The sequence below is a fragment of the Pseudophryne corroboree genome, chromosome 3 (genome assembly GCF_028390025.1).
Source record: "Pseudophryne corroboree isolate aPseCor3 chromosome 3, aPseCor3.hap2, whole genome shotgun sequence".
In the NCBI taxonomy this organism is placed as follows: Eukaryota; Metazoa; Chordata; class Amphibia; order Anura; family Myobatrachidae; genus Pseudophryne; species Pseudophryne corroboree.
In genome coordinates, this window is record NC_086446.1 from 6,469,635 (window position 1) to 6,490,431 (window position 20,797).

Genomic DNA, 20,797 nt, shown 5'->3' on the forward strand with positions numbered 1-20,797 from the left:
GATGAGCTGCTATGGCAACCGACCCGGTATATTGCCGGGTCGGAAAGCCATCAAAGGAGACCAAATGCCGGATCCCACCCGGTAAGGACACGTTTCTCTTACCGGGTGGGATCTGGCATTTTTGCGATGTGAAAGTGGTATTAGTGTTTAAAAACACAAGGCCACTATAAAAATAAAACAAAAAACCATGTGATCTCCTCAGAATTTAATCCCAGGACCTTGAGATCAGTGCTCCAACCAGTTGAACCACTGCAGAGGCAGCTTGGGTAGTCCTAGCTTCTGCCTGCCACACACCACTTCCCAGCCACAACCAATCTCCTGCAGGCTGTGTTGGCGGTATTGCCTACTCTTATGATTGTGCCTGAACCTACTGCTGCTATCTGAGCATTTCTGTTGCTGATCAAGACCACTTCTAACTATTATAATCGGTCCAGTCCTGACCTTGGCCCAATTATGGACTTCTCTTTAGATGCTTGCCCTGAACCATATCATCTAGGTCACAGGTTCTCAAACTCGGTCCTCAGGACCCCACACAGTGCATGTTTTGCAGGTCTCCTCACAGAATCACAAGTGAAATAATTATCTCCACCTGTGGACCTTTTAAAATGTGTCAGTGAGTAATTAATACACCTGTGAACCTGCTGCGGGTTACCTGCAAAACATGCACTGTGTGGGGTCCTGAGTACCGAGTTTGAGAACCACTGATCTAGGTCAACAAAATGACTAGATGGTGCAGTGGTCCCAAACTCAGTCCTCTGGGCGCCCTAACAGTCCAGGTTCTAAAGATATCCATACTTGTTCGCAGACGGTATAATCACACTGACTGAGGCACTCATTAAGTATACAAGTGAAAACACTACTGCAGGTAGTTATATGAACTATATGCATATGGGAGTAGATGTAGATAAACAGGCTATGATATAATATTTATATAATGAGATGTACTGTTTAAAAACACCTTTTAAGAATGGGATAATGTGAAACAAATGAGGCAGTTGTCTTACCCTGCACTAGCCCTGGCAAGTTCCTCTGGACCTTCAATGGTAATGGAGCTGGAGCTCCTGCCACCTTCATTTCCATGTGTGGCAGCTTCAGGAACTGGAAGTGACCATGTGGCTGGATGAAAGGTTCGTGAGCCAGGCAGTGAATCTCCAACAAGTGGACCAACACTTTTCATGCATGTAAATGCAGCATATGGGGGTGGGGGGACGGGACATTATGATAAGGAACAAACAATTATAGGTCTTTTAAATTAGAAAGGAGTTTAATTCAGAATCGATATTTAGACCTACCTATGGTTAGTGGTTTCTATGCTGCAATCACCTCCTCTTCAGTGACTTTGAATTTTTTCATTCCATTAAGCTTCAGTCCTTTGTGGTTTTTGTTGTGATTAGTTCAATGATTTTAGATGCTATTAGTACTGTAGTTAATCCTCATTCATTGTCCATATGTTCTGCGTTTCTTGTTTGGATTTGTCTTCATTCAAGCTTATTCTATGGCACTTAGAACTTAAAGAACAAACCTCCCAACTCAGAGAACTTAAAGAACAAACCTCCAAACTCAGAGAACTTAAAGAACAAACCCTTCCACCTCAGAGAACTTATAGAACAAACCTCCCACCAGAGGAGCACTCTTTTAAAGCCAAGATTAGAGACTACCTTCAGTCAAATTTCTGAAGAGAAAAAAGGGGGTTTGGTACTGTTCGCACAAATTCATGAACAATTTTAAATAACCTTAGTGATATTCTACAACTCCAATCTGACCCATATGGGTAGCAGCAATGCTTTCCTCCTAATAAGGTTGGTGGTGCTCCCTGAGCGTGAATAATAATACAAAAGGATATACCAAAATAAAGAATGGTGACAGACTCTCCTACATAGCGGCACTCAGGCGTGCAGTAAAGTTTTACCCATTAATCATTGGACCAATTCCTATAAAATGTAACTTTCTCTGACGTCCTAGTGGATGCTGGGAACTCCGAAAGGACCATGGGGAATAGCGGGCTCCGAAGGAGGCTGGGCACTCTAGAAAGATTTATGACTACCTGGTGTGCACTGGCTCCTCCCACTATGACCCTCCTCCAAGCCTCAGTTAGATTTTGTGCCCGGCCGAGGTTGGATGCACACTAGGGGCTCTCCTGAGCTCTTAGAAGAAAGATAGTCTTAGGTTTTTTATGCTGGCAACAGGCTCACTGCAGCGAGGGACTAAGGGGAGAAGAAGCGAACTCGCCTGCTTGCAGCCGGATTGGGCTTCTTAGGCTACTGGACACCATTAGCTCCAGAGGGATCGACCGCAGGCCCAGCCTTGATGTTCGGTCCCGGAGCCGCGCCGCCGTCCCCCTTACAGAGCCAGAAGCAAGAAGATGGTCCGGAAAATCGGCGCATGAAGACTTCAGTCTTCACCAAGGTAGCGCACAGCACTGCAGCTGTGCGCCATTGCTCCTCTCACACTTCACACTCCGGTCACTGAGGGTGCAGGACGCTGGGGGGGGGGGGGGGCGCCCTGAGGCAGCAATAAAAACACCTTGGCTGGCAAAAATACCTCAATATATAGCCCCAGGGGCTATATATGAGGTAAATACCCCTGCCAGATTCCATAAAAAAGCGGGGTGTGGTTCGTTTTATCGACAGTGCCTAGGTCGACAATGTTTAGGTCGACCACTATTGGTCGACAGTCACTAGGTCGACATGGATGGAAGGTCGACAGGGTTTCTAGGTCGACATGTGCTAGGTCTAAAGGTCGACATGAGGTTTTTTTTTTTTTTTTGGTGTCGTTTTCTTCGTAAAGTGACCGGGATCCCAAATTAGCGCACCGCGTCCCCTCGCATGGCCCGCTTCGCTCGCCATGCTTCGGGCATGGTGCCTTCGCTCCGCTACTGCTTCGCTCGGCACACTTTACCGTTCCAATCGTAGTCGACATGGATCGTTAAGTATGAAAAAATGAAAAAAACATAAAAAAACTCATGTCGACCTTTAGACCTGTCGACCTAGCACATGTCGACCTAGAAACCCTGTCGACCTTCCATCCATGTCGACCTAGTGACTGTCGACCAATAGTGGTCGACCTAAACATTGTCGACCTAGGCACTGTCGATCTTCAGACCGGATCCCAAAAAAGCGGGAGAATAGGCCGCGGAAAAGGGGCGGAGCTATCTCCCTCAGCACACTGGCGCCATTTTTCCCTCACAGCTCCGCTGGAAGGAAGCTCCCTGGCTCTCCCCTGCAGACTACACTACAGAAAAGGGTAAAAAAGAGAGAGGGGGGGCATTTAATTTGGCGCAGTATATAGTTTATATTGAAAAGCAGCTATAAGGGACATAACTCAGTTAGTCCCTGCCTTATATAGCGCTCTGGTGTGTGCTGGCATACTCTCACTTTGTCCCCCCAAAGGGCTTTTGTGGGTCCTGTCCTCTATTAGAGCATTCCCTGTGTGTGTGGAGTGTGTCGGTACGGCTGTGTCGACATGTTTGATGAGGATAATGAGGTGGAGGCGGAGCAGATGCCTTTAGAAGGGATGTCACCCCCTGGGGGGCAGACACCTGAGTGGATGAGCTTTTGGAAAGAAATGAGTGCACGTATAGACTCATTACATAAGAAATTTGACGACATGCCGACTGTGGGACAGCCGAGTTCTCAGCTCGTGCCTGTCCAGGTGTCTCAAAAGTCATCAGGGGCTCTGAAACGCCCGCTATCTCAGATGGCACAAGTAGATGTCGACACTGATACTGACACCAGTGTCGACGACGATGAGTCAAATTTAATGCCCATTAAGGCCATTCACTGCATGATTGAGGCAATGAAAGAGGTGTTAAATATTTCTGATTTACATCCAGGTACCACAAAAAAGGGTATTATGTTTGGGGAGAAAAAACTAACCGTAGTTTTTCCCCCGTCAGATGAATTAAATGAAGTGTGTGAAGAAGCGTGGGCTTCCCCTGATAAGAAATTGGTAATTCCTAAGAAGGTACTAATGGCGTTCCCTTTCCCGCCAGAGGATAGGTTATGTTGGGAAACACCTCCTAGGGTGGATAAAGCCCTCACACGTTTGTCTAAAAAGGTGGCACTACCATCTCAGGATACGGCCGCCCTTAATGAACCTGCTGATAGAAAGCAGGAGGCGATCCTGAAGTCTGTATATACACACTCAGGCATTATACTTAGACCAGCTATTGCGTCAGCATGGATGTGCAGTGCTGCCGCTGCATGGTCAGATAAACTGTCAGAAAATATTGACACGCTAGACAGAGACACGATTCTGCTAACAATTGACCATATCAAAGACTCAGTCTTATATATGAGAGATGCACAGGGAAATCTGCCGGCTGGCATCTAAAGTAAGTGCATTGTCCATCTCTGCTAGGAGATGCTTATGGACTCGCCAGTGGACTGGAGCTGCAGATTCCAAAAGGCACATGGAAGTTTTGCCTTATAAGGGGGAGGAATTATTTGGGGATGGTCTCTCCGACCTAGTTTCCACAGCAACGTCTGGGAAGTCAGGATTTTTACCCCATGTCCCCTCACAGCCTAAGAAGGCGCCTTTTTATCAGGTTCAGTCCTTTCGGACCCAGAAAAACAAGCGTGGAAAAGGAGGGTCTTTTCTGTCTAGAGGCAGAGGTAGGGGAAAAAGGCTGCAACAAACAGCAGGTTCCCAGGAGCAGAAGTCCTCCCCCGCTTCCTCTTCCAAGTCCGCCGCATGACGGTGGGGCTCCACAGGCGGAGCCAGGTACGGTGGGGGCCCGCCTCAAGAATTTCAGCGATCAGTGGGCTCGCTCACAGGTGGATCCCTGGATCCTTCAAATAGTATCTCAGGGGTACAAGCTGGAATTCGAGGCGGCTCCACCCCACCGGTTCCTAAAATCTGCCTTGCCGATTGCTCCCTCAGACAGGGAGGCGGTGCTAGCAGCGATTCACAAGCTGTATTCCCAGCAGGTGATAATCAAGGTACCCCTACTTCAACAAGGCCGGGGTTGCTATTCCACACTATTTGTGGTGCCGAAACCGGACGGTTCGGTGAGACCCATTTGAAATTTGAAATCCTTGAACACATACATAAAAAAATTCAAGTTCAAGATGGAATCGCTCAAGGCGGTTATTGCAAGCCTGGACGAGGGGGATTACATGGTATCCCTGGACATCAAGGATGCTTACCTGCATGTCCCCATTTACCATCCTCACCAGGAGTACCTCAGATTTGAGGTACAGGATTGCCATTACCAGTTCCAGACACTGCCGTTTGGACTCTCCACGGCACCGAGGGTATTTACCAAAGTTATGGCGGAAATGATGATACACCTTCGAAAAAAGGGAGTTTTAATTATCCCATACTTGGACGATCTCCTAATAAAGGCACGATCCAAGGAACAGTTGTTAGTGGGAGTAGCACTATCTCAGGAAGTGCTGCGCCAGCACGGCTGGATTCTGAATATCCCAAAGTCACAGCTGGTCCAGACGACACGTCTAATGTTCCAGGGAATGATTCTGGACACAGTCCAGAAAAAAGTGTTTCTCCCGGAGGAGAAAGCCAGGGAGTTGTCTTCTCTAGTCAGAGACCTCCTAAAACCAAAACAGGTATCGGTACATCACTGCACACGGGTCCTGGGAAAGATGGTAGCTTCTTACGAAGCAATCCCATTCGGCAGGTTCCATGCCAGAATTTTTCAGTGGGACCTGTTGGACAAGTGGTCCGGATCGCATCTTCAGATGCATCGCTTGATAACCCTGTCCCCAAGAACCAGGGTGTCTCTTCTGTGGTGGCTGCAGAGTGCTCATCTTCTGGAGGGCCGCAGAATCGGCATACAGGACTGGGTCCTGGTGACCACGGATGCCAGCCTACGAGGCTGGGGGGCAGTCACAAAGGGAAGAAACTTCCAAGGACTATGGTCGAGTCAGGAGACTTCCCTTCACATAAATATTCTGGAACTAAGGGCCATTTACAATGCCCTAAGTCAAGCAAAATCCCTGCTCCTACACCAGCCGGTGCTGATCCAGTCAGACAACATCACGGCAGTCGCCCATGTGAATCGACAGGGCGGCACAAGAAGCAGGATGGCAATGGCAGAAGCCACAAGAATTCTCCGATGGGCGGAAAATCATGTACTAGCGCTGTCAGCAGTGTTCATCCCGGGAGTGGACAACTGGGAAGCAGACTTTCTCAGCAGGCACGACCTCCACCCGGGAGAGTGGGGACTTCATCCAGAAGTCTTCCAAATGATTGTAAATCAGTGGGGTCGTCCACAGGTGGACATGATGGCGTCCCGCCTAAACAAAAAACTAGAGAGGTATTGCGCCAGGTCAAGAGACCCTCAGGCGATACCTGTGGACGCTCTAGTGACACCGTGGGTGTACCAGTCAGTTTATGTGTTCCCTCCTCTACCTCTCATACCAAAGGTATTGAGAATAATAAGAAAGCGAGGAGTAAACACAATTCTCGTGGTTCCGGATTGGCCAAGTAGAGCGTGGTACCCGGAACTTCAAGAGATGATCTCAGAGGACCCGTGGTCTCTGCCGCTCAGACAAGACCTGCTACAGCAGGGGCCCTGTCTGTTCCAAGACTTACCGCGGCTGCGTTTGACGGCATGGCGGTTGAACGCCGGATCCTGAAGGAAAAGGGCATTCCGGAGGAAGTCATTCCTACGCTTATTAAAGCTAGGAAAGAGGTTACAGCAAATCATTATCACCGCATATGGCGGAAGTATGTTGCATGGTGTGAGGCCAAAAAGGCCCCAACAGAGGAATTTCAACTAGGTCGATTTCTGCATTTCCTGCAAGCAGGAGTTAATATGGGCCTAAAATTGGGCTCCATTAAGGTACAGATCTCGGCTCTGTCGATTTTCTTTCAAAAAGAACTAGCTTCAGTACCTGAAGTTCAGACATTTGTTAAAGGAGTGCTGCATATTCAGCCCCCGTTTGTGCCCCCTGTGGCACCTTGGGATCTCAACGTGGTGTTGAGTTTCTTAAAATCACATTGGTTTGAGCCACTAAAAACCGTGGATCTGAAATATCTCACGTGGAAGGTGGTCATGTTGTTGGCCTTGGCTTCTGCCAGGCGAGTATCAGAATTGGCGGCTTTGTCTTGTAAAAGCCCTTATCTGATTTTCCATATGGATAGGGCAGAATTGAGGACTCGTCCCCTGTTTCTCCCTAAGGTGGTGTCAGCGTTTCACCTGAACCAGCCTATTGTGGTGCCTGCGGCTACAAGGGACTTGGAGGACTCCAAGTTGCTAGACGTTGTCAGGGCCCTGAAAATATATGTTTCCAGGACGGCTAGAGTCAGAAAATCTGACTCGCTGTTTATCCTATATGCACCCAACAAGCTGGGTGCTCCTGCTTCTAAGCAGACTATTGCTCGTTGGATTTGTAATACAATTCAGCTTGCACATTCTGTGGCAGGCCTGCCACAGCCAAAATCTGTTAATGCCCATTCCACAAGGAAGGTGGGCTCATCTTGGACGGCTGCCCGAGGGGTCTCGGCTTTACAACTTTGCCGAGCAGCTACTTGGTCAGGGGCAAACACGTTTGCAAAATTCTACAAATTTGATACCCTAGCTGAGGAGGACCTGGAGTTCTCTCATTCGGTGCTGCAGAGTCATCCGCACTCTCCCGCCCGTTTGGGAGCTTTGGTATAATCCCCATGGTCCTTTCGGAGTTCCCAGCATCCACTAGGACTTCAGAGAAAATAAGAATTTACTCACCGGTAATTCTATTTCTCGTAGTCCGTAGTGGATGCTGGGCGCCCATCCCAAGTGCGGTTTATCTGCAATACTTGTACATAGTTATTGTTAACTAAATCGGGTTATTGTTGAGCCATCTGTTGAGAGGCTCAGTTGTTTCATACTGTTTACTGGGTTTAATATCACGAGTTATACGGTGTGATTGGTGTGGCTGGTATGAGTCTTACCCAGGATTCAAAAATCCTTCCTTATTGTGTACGCTCGTCCGGCACAGTGTCCTAACTGAGGCTTGGAGGAGGGTCATAGTGGGAGGAGCCAGTGCACACCAGGTAGTCATAAATCTTTCTAGAGTGCCCAGCCTCCTTCGGAGCCCGCTATTCCCCATGGTCCTTTCAGAGTTCCCAGCATCCACTACGGACTACAAGAAACAGAATTACCGGTGAGTAAATTCTTATTTTTATTGAATTTCTATAAAATTGGAGTGACTAAACTATCAACTAAAAAGCGAAATATTGACAAACTACACATACTAACATACAACACATAATTGTTAAAATAGTACAGGTATAAACATATTCCTCCGGGCCTCGGCCCTTAATCAAAATTCTTTACTTTGTAGATGATGGTCAAAGAGGCAGATATGGCCTTCGGGTATATTTTGGGGTTCTGCTTCCCCGTATTTGCTATCGCATTGAATACGGGGTGAGAGAACCCTACTCATACCAGCCAATAGAAACAAAGGTGAAATCGGGATATATATGGTGTGCTAATTTCGTTTCTGCTGTTGGCTGATGACACTAGGTCAGCGCAGCCAATGAGAGAACTGCCCCAAAATCCTGATGTTAGAAAGGGAGAGAGTTCAAACAGACAAGTGTATGCTTGTGATATTCCTCCCTGCTGAGAGATATGTTTAAACAATGGTGGAAGAGGATTTATGTTCAACAAGCAGACAAAAACAGAATAAAGTTGCTGCTATAACATACATATTATCCATGTATGGGATATTCCTAAAAAAATTTTTTTTTGCAAAATTGTTGCTACTTCCTGAATTTACCAAGACAAGTGGTCAGCCCCATTGGCCTGGAAATTGCTTAAGAATAAATGATGCAATCCATATTCCTCAAATATCACCTATAGTCATTGGGTTAATTCAGCTGTAGCCCGTACCATATTCCTGTATCTAATTATTTTGCAAACAGTATATCCTGTATTGCCGATGGCATATAGCCTAGGGCAATTGTAATCATTCAATATGGCAGATCAAAAGGGCAGCCACGGCCTTTGGGGTATATTTCAGGGTTCTGCTGCCCCGTATTTGCTATTGCATTGAATACGGGTGAGAGACCCTTACTAATACTAGCCAATGGAAACCAAGGTAGTGCCAGAATATATAAGGTGCGCCGTCTGGCGCCTGCTTTTGGCTGGTGACACTAGGTCAGCGCAGCCAAAGAGAGAGCTGGAGGCACTCCAAAATTCTGGTATTGGAAAAAGTAAGAAGAAATGTTCATGTAAGGAAATTGCACCTTTCATATAAAATATATATTGTCAAGTGTAGTATTATATCAAAAATTACTTGAAGTGTACTGGGCAGAGGTAGGCAAAAAGACAAGAAAAAGCAGATTGTTGCTAAACATACCCTCTCACAGTGGGATGATCATAAGAATAACTACTGCAACATTGTCTCTGTATCCTATAATTGCCAAAGATTTACTTTACATTTGCTTAAATAATCCCATTCACTTATGTAACAAACCCTTACTTTCAATTACCATCTGTAACCACTGGATTCTACAGCTGTGGCCAATGAAATGTGCCTTTGACTAATTCATTACCAGCAATGTGTTTTAACTCCCACTAGCTCCCAACAGTTCATTGCATGCAGCGTGTTTGAACTCCTAGTGGCAAATGCTTGGGACAAAGGCAGCTATTGAGCATGGAGAGTAGTTTAGAGACACATTACACAACAAAGTATCATAGTACTCAACCTGTACAGACGAGCGACCCGCTGTGCGCGTGGGTGAGTAGTGCTATCGAAAAATGGTCATATTACTTGTCAAATGTGAAAAATACCAGGTAGGCGCTCTATCCAAATGATGCAATAATTTCATCTGAAATTGACACGATAGATAGAGACGAGATACTCCTAAAGTTAGGTCATATAAAAGACGCTGCTGCATACATGCTAGAAGCCATGAAGGATATTAGGCTCTTGGGTTCAAAAGCCGCTACCATGGCAGTCTCAGCTCGGAGGGCGTTGTGAATTTGCCAGTGGAATGCTGACGCAGATTCCAAAAGAAATATGGAGGCTCTCCCGTATAAAGGTGAGGCCTTGTTTGGAGATGGGCTGGATGCGTTAATGTCTGCGGCTACCGCAGGTAAGTCGACATTCTTGCCTTATGCTCCTGCACCGGCAAAAAAGACACATCACTCTCAGATGCAGTCCTTTCGGCCCAACAAATACAAAAAGTCCAAAGGTTCCTCCTTCTTTGCAAGTAGAGGGAGGGGAAGAGGAAAAAAGTCTACAGTGTCTCCAGGATCGCAGGAGCAGAAATAAACCCCTGCTTCTGCCAAATCTGCTGCATGACGCTGGGGCTCCCTTGCGGGAGTCCGCTCGGGTGGGAGCACATCTGAAACTTTTCAGTCAGATCTGGGCTCAATCTGGCCTGGACCCATGGGTCTTGCAAATAGTGCCCCATGGATAAAAGCTGGAGTTTCAGGACGTCCCCCCATGCCGATGTTTCAAATCAACCTTGCCAGCTTCTCTTCCAGACAGAAGTCGTAAAGGCTGCAATTCAAAAATGATATCAGGATCAAGTCATTGTCTTGGTACCCTTGTCACAACAGGGAGAAGGTTTGTATTCAAGCCTCTTCGTAGTTCTGAAGCCGGATGGCTCGGTCAGACCAATTTTAAACCTGAAATCTCTGTATCTCTACCTGAAAAGGTTCAAGTTCAAGATGGAATCTCTGAGGGCAGTGATTTCCAGTCTGGAGGAAGGGGACGTCATGGTGTCGGTAGACATAAAAGATGCTTACTTACATGTTCCTATTTATCCTCATCAAGCTTATCTGAGATTTGCAGTACAAGATTGCCATTACCAGTTCCAGATGTTGCCGTTCGGACTCTCCACGGCACTGAGGGTATTCACCAAGGTGATGGCAGAGATGATGGTACTCCTTCGGCAACAAGGAGTCAATATAGGGCCAGATGTATGAACCTGGAGAAGGCATAAGGAAGTGATAAACCAGTGATATGTGCAAGATGATAATGGCACCAGCCAATCAGCTCCAATATGTAAATGAACAGTTAGGAGATGATTGGCTGGTGTGTTTATCACCTTGCACATTTCACTGGTTTATTACTTCCTTATGCCGTCTCCAGGCTTAATACATCTGCCCCATAATTCCTTACCTGGACGATCTCCTGATAAAAGCGAGATCCAGGGAACGGTTGGTGCAGAACATTACACTCTCCCTGTCAGTACTCCAACAACACGGTTGGATCATGAATTTTCCAAAGTCACAGTTGGAACCGACGACAAGATTGTCCTTTTTTGGGGATGATACTGGACACAGAAGTACTTCTTCCGGTAGAAAAGGCTCTGGAAATCCAGAGAATGGTCAAACTAATTTTTGAAACCAACAAGAGTGTCGATCCGTCAATGCATTCGGTTGTTGGGAAAGATGGTAGCGGCCTAAGAGGCCATACAGTTTGGCCGATTCCATGCCAGAGTATTCCAGTGGGACCTGTTGGACAAGTGGTCCGGATCCCACCTACACATGTACCAGAAGATACTCCTGTCCTCCAAAGCCAGGATTTTACTCCTGTGGTGGCTAAACCTTCTCACCTAATAGAGGGACGCAAGTTCGGGATTCAGGACTGGGTCCTAGTAACCACGGATGCAAGTCTCCGAGGCTGGGGAGCAGTCACACAGGGAAAAAGCTTCCAAGGCAGATGGTCAAGTCAAGAAACCTGTCTTCACATAAACGTTCTGGAATTGAGAGCCATTTACAACGGCCTTCTACAAGCGGTGCATCTTCAAGATCAACCCGTGCAGATCCAGTCGGACAATGTAACAGCAGTCGCGTACATAAACCGGCAGGGCGGAACGAAAAGCAGAGTGGCAATGGCAGAGGTGACAAAGATCCTCCTCTGGGCAGAAAGACATGCAAGAGCTCTGTCGGCAATTTTCATTCCGGGAGTGGACAACTGGGAAGCAGACTTCCTCAGCAGACACTATCTCCATCCAGGAGAGTGGGGCCTCCACCAAGAAGTCTTCGCAGAGGTGACAAGTCTTTGGGGAGTTCCTCAAATAGACATGATGGCATCTCGTCTCAACAAGAAGCTTCAGAGATATTGTTCCAGGTCGAGTGACCCTCAAGCAATAGCAGTGGATGCACGGGTGTTTCAGTCGGTGTATGTCTTCCCTCCACTTCCACTGATACCAAAAGTTCTCAAGCTCATAAGAAGAACAAGGGTTCGAGCGATCCTCATTGTCCCAGACTGGTCAAGGAGGGCTTGGTATCCAGATCTTCAGGAGTTGTGCATAGAAGATCCTCGGCCTATTCCTCGTCGCGAGGACCTGCTGCAGCAGGGGCCGTGCGTGTATCAAGACTTACCGCGGCTACGTTTGACGGCATGGCTGTTGAGCGCCGGGTCCTAGCCCGAAAGGGTATTCCCAAAGAAGTCATCCCCACCTTTATTCAAGCCAGGAATGGAGTAACGTCTAGACATTACCACCGTATTTGGAGAAAATTGTGTCTTGGTGTGAATCCAAGAAAGCTCCTACGGAAGAGTTTCACTTGGGATGTTTTCTCCATTTTCTGCAGACAGGTGTGGATGCGGGCCTAAGATTGGGTTCAATCAAGGTCCAGATTTCGGCTTTATCAGTTTTCTTTCAAAAACAGTTGGCCGCCCTTCCAGAAGTTCAGACGTTCGTGAAAGGGGTGCTGCACATCCAAACTCCATTTGTGCCTCCGGTGGCACCATGGGAGCTTAACGTGGTGTTGCAATTCCTTCAATCGGATTGGTTTGAACCTCTACAGGAGATAGAGTTGAAGTTTCTCACTTGGAAAGTGGTCATGCTATTGGCCTTGGCATCCGCGAGGCGGGTGTCTGAGTTTGGGGCCTGGTCTCACAATAGCCCTTACCTGATCTTCCATGAAGATAGGGCAGAGTTGAGAACTCGCCAACAATTTCTTCCGAAAGTGGTGTCGTCTTTCCATATAAACCAACCTATTGTGGTGCCAGTGGCTACTGACACCTTCACTGCGTCAAAGTCTCTTGATGTGGTTAGAGCTTTTAAAGTTTATGTCGCAAGAACAGCTCAGATAAGGAAAACAGAGGCTTTGTTTGTCCTGTATGCTCCCAACAAGATTGGGTGTCCTGCTTCTAAGCAGACAATTGCGCGCTGGATCAGAGGGACGATTCAGCACGCTCATTCCACAGCAGGATTGCCGATACCGAAGTCGGTAAATGCCCATTCTACTAGAAGGCATTACAACTTTGCCGAGCAGCTACTTGGTCAGGGGCAAACACGTTTGCAAAGTTTGACACTTTGGCCGATGAGGACCTCAAGTTTGGTCAATCGGTGCTGCAGGGTCATCCGCACTCTCCCGCCCGTCCTGGAGCTTTGGTATAACCCCATGGTACTGAAGTGGACCCCAGCATCCTCTAGGACGTATGAGAAAACAGGATTTTAATACCTACCGGTAAATCCTTTTCTCCTAGTCCATAGAGGATGCTGGGCACCCGACCCAGTGCGTACTTTACCTGCAATTATTAGTTTTGTAGTTACACAAGTGTTGTGTTCCGATTAATTTCAGCATGTTGCTGCAATTGTTCATGCCCGTTGGCATGTGTTATGTTGAATGCCATGTGCGGCATGGTTGAGGTGTGAGCTGGTATGAATCTCACCGTTAAATTAAAAGTAAATCCTTTCCTCGAAATGTCCGTCTCCCTGGGCACAGTTCCTATACTGAGGTCTGGAGGAGGGGCATAGAGGGAGGAGCCAGTTCACACCCTTGAAAAGTCTTAAAGTGCCCATGGCTCCTGCGGAACCATCTATACCCCATGGTACTGAAGTGGACCCCAGCATCCTCTACGGACTAGGAGAAAAGGATTTACCGGTAGGTATTATAATCCTGTTTTTTGCACTGTTGCACCTTTAATGCAGCTGTGCAAAATACAGTGGGGCAAAAAAGTATTTAGACAGCCACCGATTGTGCAAGTTGACCCACTTAAAAAGATGAGAGAGGTCTGTAATTTCCATCATGGGTACACTTCAACTGTGAGAGACAGAATCTGAAGGGAAAAAAACAGGAAATCACATTGTATGATTTTTAAACAATTTACTTGTATATTCTTGCGGAAAATAAATATTTGGACTTGTAGAAGGGAGAGAATTTTTGGCTAATTGTCAATTGTTTAATGAGCCTTTCTCAATCTATATACACTTAGTTAAGGCCAACCTACATTTATCTCATCTGTTTTGGAGAAGGCTGAGGCTAAGTTGGAAGGCAGTGTGGAGGTGACCTAAATTGGAGTCTTGACTCAGACCATGACACCTCCAATAGGACCCCCACCAACCTAGAGGATGATTAAAAGGTAGACGCTGTTTGCACAGAAGCTACATATTTGGACGCCACCGCTGTGCAAAAATTTGTAAATGTCACAGAAGCACTGGCGTATCTAGAATGGGTGCAGGGTTTATGGTGCACACAGCCCCTAGGTCAAAGGTGTGGGTCCACACCACACACCCTACACCCATATAATTATACTTACCCTTCCAGAGTCCCATTGCAGTTGGTGCCATACATAAATCACTAGGAAAATGGCACAGCAGCCATTTTTCTGGTGATCTGTGCACATGTAGTAGATGTCCCTCAGAACAAGGTGCAGGCACCATTTTCCCAGAGACTTGCAAATGTGCAGAAGACTCTGACACAACCCAGAGTCTACAGCACTTGGCCAACTGACAGAGAGGAAGGGGCTCACAAGCAGCTTGCACATGGGCCTCCTCTAAATACGAAGAAAGCATGTCAAAGCAAACCCAAATTCAAAGCTATGTTAATTGTTTTCTTTGATATCAAGGGTGTCATTCTGGAAGACTGGGTGCCAGAGGGCACAACAGTAAATGTTTTAGAAGCTTTGCAGGAAAGAATCAGAGAAAGAGGCCAGAGCTGTGGAAAAAAAGGTTTCATCATACATCAGGACAACCCACCAGACCACATAGCTCTATCTGTGAAACAGTTTTTGGCCGAGAAACAGATTGCAGTACTAGAACACCCTTCATACTCACAAGACCTAGCACCCCGTGACTTCTTTCTTTTCCCTAAAGCAGAGGTTCTCAAACGCAGTCCTCAAGGCACCCCAAAGGTCCAGGTTTTAGATATATCCATGGCTCAGCACAAATGTTAAATCCAATTGACTGAGGTGCTAATTAAGTCACCTGTGGCCAAGCATGGCTAAACATAAAACATGGACTGTTGGGGAGCCTTGAGGACCCCGTTTGAGAACCTCTGCCTGAAAGTAAACACTTGCCGCAGCCAACCTGCCTTTTCTATCAGCATAATTCATTCTATTATTTCCCATCTTTATCAGCACACAATGGAGACAGCAACTGCTTTTGGCTTTTACATGTACCACACTGTTTTCATAAGTATTTCTCTGACGTCCTAGTGGATGCTGGGAACTCCGAAAGGACCATGGGGAATAGCGGCTCCGCAGGAGACTGGGCACAACTAAAGAAAGCTTTAGGTCACCTGGTGTGCACTGGCTCCTCCCACTATGACCCTCCTCCAAGCCTCAGTTAGATCTTGTGCCCGGCCGAGGTTGGATGCACACTAGGGGCTCTCCTGAGCCTCTAGAAAGAAAGTATAGAATTAGGTTTTTTATTTTCAGTGAGACCTGCTGGCAACAGGCTCACTGCAGCGAGGGACTAAGGGGAGAAGAAGCGAACCTGCCTGCTTGCAGCCAGCTTGGGCTTCTTAGGCTACTGGACACCATTAGCTCCAGAGGGATCGACCGCAGGCCCAGCCTTGGTGTTCGGTCCCGGAGCCGCGCCGCCGTCCCCCTTACAGAGCCAGAAGCAAGAAGAGGTCCGGAAAAGCGGCGGCAGAAGACATCAGTCTTCACCAAGGTAGCGCACAGCACTGCAGCTGTGCACCATTGCTCCTCATACACACTTCACACTCCGGTCACTGAGGGTGCAGGGCGCTTGGGGGGGGCGCCCTGAGCAGCAATAAAAACACCTTGGCTGGCAAAAATACCACAATATATAGCCCCAGAGGCTATATATGTGGTAAATACCCCTGCCAGAATCCAGAAAAAAGCGGGAGAATAGGCCGCGGAAAAGGGGCGGAGCTATCTCCCTCAGACACACTGGCGCCATTTTCTCTTCACAGTGCAGCTGGAAGAAAGCTCCCCAGGCTCTCCCCTGTAGTTTTCAGGCTCAAAGGGTTAAAAAGAGAGGGGGGGCACTAAATTTAGGCGCAATATTGTATATACAAGCAGCTATGGGGGAAAATTCACTCAGTTATAGTGTTAATCCCCACATTATATAGCGCTCTGGTGTGTGCTGGCATACTCTCTCTCTCTGTCTCCCCAAAGGGCTTTGTGGTGTCCTGTCCTCAGTCAGAGCATTCCCTGTGTGTGTGTGTGTGTGTGTGTGTGTGTGTGCGGGGTGTGTCGGTACGGCTGTGTCGACATGTTTGAGGAGGAGGCTTATATAGTGACGGAGCAGATGCCGATAAATGTGATGTCGCCCCCCTGTGGGGCCGACACCAGAGTGGATGGTTAGGTGAAAGGTATTAACCGACAGTGTCAACTCCTTACATAAAAGGGTGGATGACGTAACAGCTGTGGGACAGCCGGCTTCTCAGCCCGTGCCTGCCCAGGCGTCTCAAAGGCCATCAGGGGCTCAAAAACGCCCGCTCATTCAGATGGCAGACACAGATGTCGACACGGAGTCTGACTCCAGTGTCGACAAGGTTGAGACATATACACATTCCACTAGGAACATCCGTGACTTGATCCCGGCAATAAAAAATGTGTTACACATTTCTGACATTAACCTCTAAAAATGGGTTTTTATGTTTGGGGAGAAAAAGCAGGCAGTGTTTTGTTCCCCCATCAGATGAATGAATGAAGTGTGTGAAAAGCGTGGGTTCCCCCTGATAAGAAACTGGTAATTTCTAAAAAGTTACTGATGGCGTACCTTTTCCCGCCAGAGGATAAGTTACGCTGGGAGATATCCCCTAGGGTGGATAAGGCGCTCACACGGTTGTCAAAATAGGTGGCACTGCCGTTTTAGGAACGGCCACTTTGAAGGTACCTGTTGATAAAAAGCAGGAGGCTATCCTGAAGTCTGTATTTACACACTCAGGTACTAGACTGAAACCTGCAGAGCGTGCTGCTGCAGCGTGGTCGGTGACCCTGTCAAACATACTAGTTTGCTAACATGAGAACATATTAAAGACGTCGTCTTATATATGAGGGATGCACAGAGGGATATTTTGCCGGCTGGCATCCAAAATGAATGTAATGTCCATTCTGTCAGGAGGGTATTAGAGACCTGTCACTGGACAGGTGATGCTGACTTTAAAAGGCGCATAGAGATTCTGCCTTATAAGGGTGAGGAATTATTTGGGGATGGTCTCTGGGACCTCGTATCCGCAGCAACAGCTGGGAAGAAATATTTTTACCTCAGTTTTCCTCACAGACTAAGAAAGCACTGTATTATCAGGTACAGTCCTTTCGGCTTCAGAAAAGCAAGCGGGTCAAAGGCGCTTCCTTTCTGTACAGAGACAAGGGAAGAGGGAAAAAGCTGCACCAGTCAGCCTGTTCCCAGAATCATAATTCTTCTCTCGCTTCCTCTGAGTCCACAGCATGACGCGGGGGCTCCACAGGTGTAGCCAGGTACGGTGGGGGGCCGTCTCAAAAATTTCAGCGATCAGTGGGCTCGCTCACAGGTGGATCCCTGTTTCATTCAAGTAGTATTTCAGGGGTACAAGCTGGAATTCGAAATGTCTTCCCCCCGCCGTTTCCTCAAATATGCCTTGCCGACAACTCCCTCAGGCAGGGAGGCTGTGCTAGAGGCAATTAATAAGCTGTATTCCCAGCAGGTAATACTTAAGGTGCCCCTACTTCAACAAGGATGGGGTTACTATTCCACACGGTTTGGGGTACCGAAACCGCATGGTTCGGTGTGACCCTTTTTTATATTTAAAATCCTTGAACACATACATAAAAAATTCAAGTTCAAGATGGAATCGCTCAGGGCGGTTATTGCAAGCCTGAACGAGGGGGATTACATGGTATCCCGGGACATCAAGGATGCTTACCTGCATGTCCCCATTTACTATCCTCGCCAGGAGTACCTCAGATTTGTGGTACAGGATTACCATTACCAAGTCCAGACTCTGCCGTTTGGACTGTACATGGCACCGAGGGTGTTACCAAGGTAATGGCCGGAATGATGATACTCCTTCGAAAAAGGGGAGTTTTAATTATCCCGTACTTGGACAATCTCCTTATAAGGGCGAGGTCCAAGGAGCAGTTGCTAGTCGGGGTAGCACTATTTTGGAAAGTGCTACAACAGCACGGTTGGATTCTAAACAGTCCAAAGTCACAGCTGGTTCCTACGACACGTCTACTGTTCCTGGGGATGGTTCTGGACACAGACCAGAAATAAGTGTTTCTCCCGGAGGAGAAAGCCAAGGAGCTGTCATCTCTAGTCAGAGACCTCCTGAAGCCAAAACAGTTATCGGTGCATCATTGCACGCGAGTCCTGGGAAAAATGATAGCTTCCTACGAAGCAATCCCATTCGGCAGGTTCCATGCAAGAACTTTTCAGTGGGACCTGTTAGACAAGTGGTCCGGATCACATCTTCAGATGCATCGGCTGATAACCCTGTCTCCAAGGACCAGGGTATCTCTACTGTAGTGGCTGCAGAGTGCCCATCTTCAAGAGGGCCGCAGGTTCGACATACAGGACTAGGTCCTAGTGACCATGGATGCCAGCCTTTGAGGCTGGGGGGCAGTCACACAGGGAAGAAACTTCCAGGGACTTTGGTCAAGTCAGGTGACTTCCCTACATAAATATTCTGGAACTGAGGGCCATTTACAATGCCCTGAGTCAGGCAAGGCCACTGCTTCAAAACCAGCCGGTCCTGATCCAATCAGACAACATCACGGCAGTCGCCCATGTAAACCAACAGGGCGGCACAAGAAGCAGGATGGCGATGGCAGAAGCCACAAGGATTCTCCGATGGGCGGAAAATCATGTGTTAGCACTGTCAGCAGTGTTCATTCCCGGAGTGGACAACTGGGAAGCAGATCTTCTCAGCTGACACGACTTCCACCTGAGAGAGTGGGGACTTCATCCAGAAGTCTTCCAAAGGATTGTACACCATTGGGAAAGGCCACAGGTGGACATGAAGGCGTCCCGCCTCAATAAAAAGCTATAAAAGATATTGCGCCAGGTCAAGGGACCTTCAGGCGATAGCTGTGGACGCTCTGGTAACACCGTGGGTGTACCAGTCGGTTTATGTGTTCCCCCCTCTGCCTCTCATACCAAAGGTACTGAGAATAATAAGAAGGCGAGGAGTAAGAACGATACTCGCGGTTCCGGATTGGCCAAGAAGAGCCTGGTACCCAGAACTTCAAGAAATTATTTCAGAGGACCCATGGCCTCTGCCGCTCAGACAGGACCTGCTGCAGCAGGGGCCCTGTCTGTTCCAAGACTTACCGCGGCTACGTTTTGATGGCATGGCGGTTGAACGCCGGATCCTAAAGGAAAAGGGCATTCTGGAGGAAGTCATTCCTACGCTGATTCAAGCCAGGAAAGATGTAACTGCAAAACATTATCACCGCATATGGCGGAAATATGTTGCTTGGTGTGAGGCCAAAAAAGGCCCCAACAGAGGAATTTCAACTAGGTCGATTTCTGCATTTCCTACAAGCAGGAGTGTCTATGGGCCTAAAATTAGGCTCCATTAAGATACAGATCTCGGCTCTGTCGATTTTCTTCCAGAAAGAATTAGCTTCAGTACCTGAAGTTCAGACATTGTAAAAGGAGTGCTGCATATTCAGCCCCCGGTTGTGCCTCCAGTGGCACCTTGGGATCTCAACGTGGTGTTGAGTTTCTTTAAATCACATTGGTTTGAACCACTAAAAACCGTGGATCTAAAATATCTCACGCGGAAAGTGGTCATGTTAAAATTGACTCGCTATTTATCCTGTATGCACCCAACAGGCTGGGTGCTCCTGCTTCTAAGCAGACTATCGCTCGCTGGATCTGTGACACGATTCAGCATGCGCATTCTGCGGCTGGACTGCCGCATCCTAAATCAGTGAAAGCCCATTCCACAGGGAAGGTGGGCTCATCTTGGGCGGCTGCCCGAGGGGTCTCGGCTTTACAACTTTGCTGAGCTGTTACTTGGTCAGGGGCAAACACGTTTGCAAAATTCTACAAATTTGATACCCTGGCTGAGGAGGACCTTGAGTTCTCTCATTCGGTGCTGCAGAGTCATCCGCACTCTCCCGCCCGTTTGGGAGCTTTGGTATAATCCCCATGGTCCTTTCGGAGTTCCCAGCATCCATTAGGACGTCAGAGAAAATAAGATTTTACTCACCGGTAAATCTATTTCTCGTAGTCCGTAGTGGATGCTGGGCGCCCATCCCAAGTGCGGATTGTCTGCAATACTTGTACATAGTTATTGTTAACTAAAGGGTTTTTGTTGAGCCATCTGTTGAGAGGCTCAGTTGTATTTCATACTGTTAACTGGGTATAGTATCACGAGTTATACGGTGTGATTGGTGTGGCTGGTATGAGTCTTACCCGGGATTCAAAATCCTTCCTTATTATGTCAGCTCGTCCGGGCACAGTGTCCTAACTGAGGCTTGGAGGAGGGTCATAGTGGGAGGAGCCAGTGCACACCAGGTGACCTAAAGCTTTCTTTAGTTGTGCCCAGTCTCCTGCGGAGCCGCTATTCCCCATGGTCCTTTCGGAGTTCCCAGCATCCACTGCGGACTACGAGAAATAGATTTACCGGTGAGTAAAATCTTATTTTTCTATACAGCAAAACATCTTTCTTCATGTGGCTTTACAATGACCAGCATATAATATG